The 5004-nt window shown below is 39.9% G+C and overlaps 1 protein-coding gene across 2 annotated transcripts in view; it reads right to left on the bottom strand.

Moving 5' to 3' along the window:
- GORAB (golgin, RAB6 interacting) overlaps positions 1 to 5004 on the bottom strand; it is a 26110-nt gene that overhangs the window by 9568 nt on the left and 11538 nt on the right. The window lies entirely within an intron of this gene.

The raw sequence follows: 5004 nt of genomic DNA on the forward strand, positions 1-5004 counted from the left end.
TGAAAATCTCTCCAAAAAAAAAAAAAAAAAGACTGCACTACAGTTCTTTTTCCCTTATTTTCCTCAATTTTCTCTCAGCACAGAGTATTTTCACAAACAAGGTAAAAAGTGAGACTTAGGGAGAAAAATGTGCTTCTGAATCTATATTCATTCTGAAAAGAGAATGAACAAGTACTAAAACAATACACTTGCATCCCTTTACATACTGGGTCATCGGAAGTCACGATACATTTTGCACAGGAAAACAGACAACTGTGCCATGACTTTTCCAATGACCCAATAGGATCATCCAGCACAGCATTTCAGATTCCTCATCTTAACTTATTCTTGGTAAGCCCATTTTCATCTGTCTGACACTCGCCTGACTTCAAGAACAGATGTGAGCATTAAACACTCTTAAAATGTCTACCAACATCCACTATATTTAATTTTTTTTTTAATTTTTAAGTTTATTTTACATTCTTTCCCTGAATATCATCACAGCATACAAGATGTGATTTCCAATCCAGAATACACTGTATAGAAGGTTATAGAGGGTTAATCATACAAGTTGTCAACCACAAATAATTTTCCTTTCCTTGTTTCTTGTGTATGTGTGTATGTATGTGTGTATGTCTCCTTCCCCATTTCTCATCTTCTGCCATTTCCTACTTTCCTCCCACACTTTCTCTGGTCTCTCCAGCTGCTTTCCATCCCTTTCCATTCCATTCCTATAAAGTAGCACCTAGCTGAAGCTTATATAGCTTACTGCGGTCATTAAATAGGTACTTTTTAATAAATATTTTGTAATGTTAAGAAGACAGTTTTAGCTTTAATAAATCAAAATAAAAAAATGTTAAGAGAACTTTGTTTAAGACTTAAAGCCAGGAAACAGGATTCTGTTCAAATAGTAGGTACATGGACCTGTTAACAACTCAAGAAAAGACAAAAATCCTTAACTCTGTATAACAAAGCCTACAAGAACATCAGTAATATTTTAGTTAAAAGTCATGGTTTTTATTTTTTGGAGAGGTTTTTGCTAGAGGGTGTGTGCACTCACCAGACAGACAGAGAGAGACAGAGAGACAAAAAGCGAGAAATCACTCCCCAGGGGGGATGGTCACGCCGCAATCCCTTCTCCTCCGTTCTCCTCTCGGGATCTTGGGCACGCACGCACACATGCCCAGCGTGAGTTTTAAGCCACCGAGTCCAGGACGTGAACCGCGGTCGACTACGTGGGAGTCCAGCGACATAGCCATTACACTAACTGCTGGTCCAAAAGTCATAAAATTCTATTTCACCAGTTCATACTCATTGTATCTCATCTATCTTCTGTTGTGGTCCGATCTTACCAATTAAATTCTGGACGATAACGTTCAACTCTGGACTTGTCCCTACCATTAAGCTGCCATTTTTTTAGTTGGTTTTGAACTTTTATTTCTGTGTGTCTGACTTTATAGTTTTCCTGAGATAGCATTCCCTTCAGAAGTTCTTGGAGAATTGGTCTGGTATTGGTAAATTCTTTCAGGTTTTGTTTACCTGAAAATGTTGTGTTATCTTCCCATATGAAGGGTAATCTTGTCAGATATAGTCTTCTTGGTTGAAATTGTTTTTTACTCAACACTTTGAGTATATTTTCACATTTTTTCCTTGCTCACATTGTTTCTGATGAGAGGTCTACTTGGTAGAAACCTGACATTTCTCTCTTACCAATCTTAGTACCTTGTCTTTGTGGGTTTTTTTTTTTGTTTGTTTGTTTTTTAATTAGGTTTTTGCTATAGGGCGCGTGCACTCACCAGAAAGAGAGAGACAGACAGAAAGACAAAAGGAGAAAAATGGGGGGATGGCCACACTGCAATCCCTTCTCCTCCATTCTTTTCTCAGGATCTTGGGCACACATGCACATTGGCCCAGTGTGAGTTTAAGCCACCGGGTCTAGGAATCAAACCGCGGTAGACTACATGGGAGTCCAGCGATATAGCCATTATGCCAACTGCTGGTCCTGTCTGTGGTTTTGGTCAATCTGGCTATAATGTGTTTTGGAGAAGATCTTCTTGGACTGATTCTATTTGGAGTCCTTTGTATTTCTTGGGTCTGGATCTTTGAATGCTTCTCTAGGCTTGAAAAGTTTTCTTGCAGGATTTCACGAACTAGATTATCAATGCCCTTATTAGTCTCTTCACCTATTGGGATACCCATTATTGGAATGTTTCGACGTTTAATGGTATCTAGTATTTCTCGTATGTTATTCTCAGTTTTGGGGGCTATTTTTTCAGTCTTTGTGGTGGATTTTTCTAGTCCAGTCATTCTGCTTTTCTACATCTGAGACTCGATTTTCTGTATGATCTAGTCTACTTTCAATACTTTCAAGAGAAGTTTTGACTTTCTGTATTATAGCCTTCATCGCTAACAACTTTGATTCTTTTTTACAGTGTGTTAATTCCTGTTTCAGATCTCACAAGAACTTCCTCACCTCCTAGAACTCGTCAGCTCTTTTCTCCTGCTTCTTCTGGAGTCTAATGTCTCTCTTCTCTTCCATCTCTGTTAGTTTTGTCACTATGAATATTCTAAATTCTTTATCTGACATATCCGTGAGTTCCATTGTACTGTCTGTGGATAGAGAGTTATTTTTTTCCCTTAGGGGAGAGGTATTGTCTTGGTTTCAAGGTTTCTTGTGTCTCTGTTTGTGATTTCTTGTCATCTGATGGGTTATTCATTTCTTCCTAACTTCTAGAAGTTCCATTGGACCGTTCAGACAAATGCTGGAGGAGGTGATCTGCAAACTCTGGACATTCTGTTTTTCTCCAGGAGGCTCTAGCAGGGTGAATTCTTAGCAGAAAATCTTCACTTCTCTTATTTCCTGGAAGTACTAGTTCTCAGTTCCCATGGAGGACTCAGTCATCTTCTCCACTGTATTTGGTTTTAATTTTTTTAGGACCCATTTCCCCAAGCTGCTCTTGTTCTCTGGGCAAAACTACAGATCTTCAAAATTCTGTGTGGGACTCAAAATCAAAATATTCTTTTCTAATTTTAGAGAAGCTCCAACTCTTATTTTCTCTGTCTCCTCACCACACAAGTGCACCATGAGCTTAAGAAACAGAATATGGGGAACCAGCCGTTAGCACAATGGCTATGTTGCTGGACTCCCACGTAGTTGACCGTGGTTCGCGTCCCGGACCCAGTGGCTTCAAACTCACACCGGGTGCGTGCCCAAGATCCTGAGAGGAGAATGGAGGAGAAGGGATTGCGGCGTGACCATCCCCTCTGGGGGATGATTTCTCGCTTTCTGTCTGTCTCTCTCTGTCTGTCTGGCGAGTGCACACGCCCTATAGCAAAAACCTCTCAAAAAAAAAAAAAAAAGAAAAGAAAAAGAAAAAGAAACAGAATATGCAAGTACAAAGGTAAATTTTTAGCCATGTTTCTGCTCATTTGCAAGTTTCACACATTTTCCAGGGAGAATTCTCCCCATGTAAAACCACTATATTGTAACCTACATTTTCCTGATTTCTTGCACCCTTCTTTCTGCCTGCAAAAGTTCATTCACTTAACAGCATGATTTTTTATTCTGAGTACTTTATTGTACATTTATTCATGACTTAATGAGATTGTAGTTCTTTACATTTCTGTCTCTATCAGTCGCTGTCTTAAAACCGAAGCACTTAGAGAAGTAGTACTCAACCTATAAATCTTTTTGTAAAATCCCAAGTAAACAGCTTCCCTACTTCTTCCAAATTGACTATAAAAATGTTTTCTATTTTAATTTTATTTTACTTTATAATTTTTTCTTTTCATTTAATTGTACATCTTTGTGGAGTGCAAATGTTTTTTTTCTGGAGAGGTTTTTGCTATAGGGTGCATGCGCTCACCAGACAGACAGAGACAGACAGACAGAGAGAAATCACCCCCTAGGGGGGGATGGCCATGCCGCAATCCCTTCTCCTCCGTTCTCCTCTCGGGATCTTGGGCACACACGCACACGCGCCCGGTGTGAGTTTTAAGCCACCGGGTCCGGGACGCAAACTGTGGTCAACTATGGGGGGGGGCGGTCCAGCAACATAGCCATTACGCTAACTGCTGGTCCCAAGTGGAATATGGTTTTCAAAATATGAATACGGTACATAAAAATCAAGTCAAGGATATTACCATATTTGTTATTTTCAACAAAGAACACTGTATTATGTTGTACACCTTTGATTTTTATTCTGCTAGGGTTTTTTAAAAATTTTTTGGCGTTACATATATAAAATTGGCAGTGCCCTTTTTTTTTCACTCTGTTGTGCTATACTGTTCCACAATCTATTTGCCTTATTCTTTTTTTTTTTTTCTTTTTTGGAGAGGTTTTTGCTATAGGGCGCATGTGCTCGTGAGACAGAGAGAGATAGAGAGACAGAAAGCGAGAAATCACTCCCCAGGGGGGATGGCCACTCCGCAATCCCTTCTCCTCCATTCTCCTCTCGGGATCTTGGGCACGCACGCACACGCGTCTGGCATGAGTTTTAAGCCACCGGGTCCGGGACGCGAACCGCAGTCGACTATGTGGGAGTCCAGCAACATAGCCATTACGCTAACTGCTGGTCCCCTCTATTTGCCTTCTTTATATGCATTCTTGGTCTGGTGTTTTTTCCTAATCACTTGCAGGGCAGGAGGAAAAAAAAAACAAGGATACCACTATTTTATTTTATTTTTTTTCCTCCCCCTTGAAACACAGTAAGTTATTTTTTTGCCACATCAAAATCAAGGTATACCAGTAGAAGAAGAAAAAAATCATTTTCCAATAAACACATTTCTCCATCAGACAAAATCTAAAATGCTTAGCCCACCTGCCTTCTTCCTCTCTTCCGCCCTACACTCTAATCTTGAGCAATTCCCTTTGCCAGACTTTCCTGGAGGTCTAAAAAGAAAATGCCACTGAACACTTGGTTGCTTGCACTTGGTTTTCAGGATGCTCATACACTGCTTTACTGACCAAGCCTAGTTTCCTAAGGCCACAGGAGATCTGAAACCATGAACTAGAAAGGCAACAAG

This window comes from Tupaia chinensis, unplaced genomic scaffold, assembly GCF_000334495.1.
Source record: "Tupaia chinensis unplaced genomic scaffold, TupChi_1.0 Scaffold000278_1, whole genome shotgun sequence".
Classification (NCBI taxonomy): domain Eukaryota; kingdom Metazoa; phylum Chordata; class Mammalia; order Scandentia; family Tupaiidae; genus Tupaia; species Tupaia belangeri.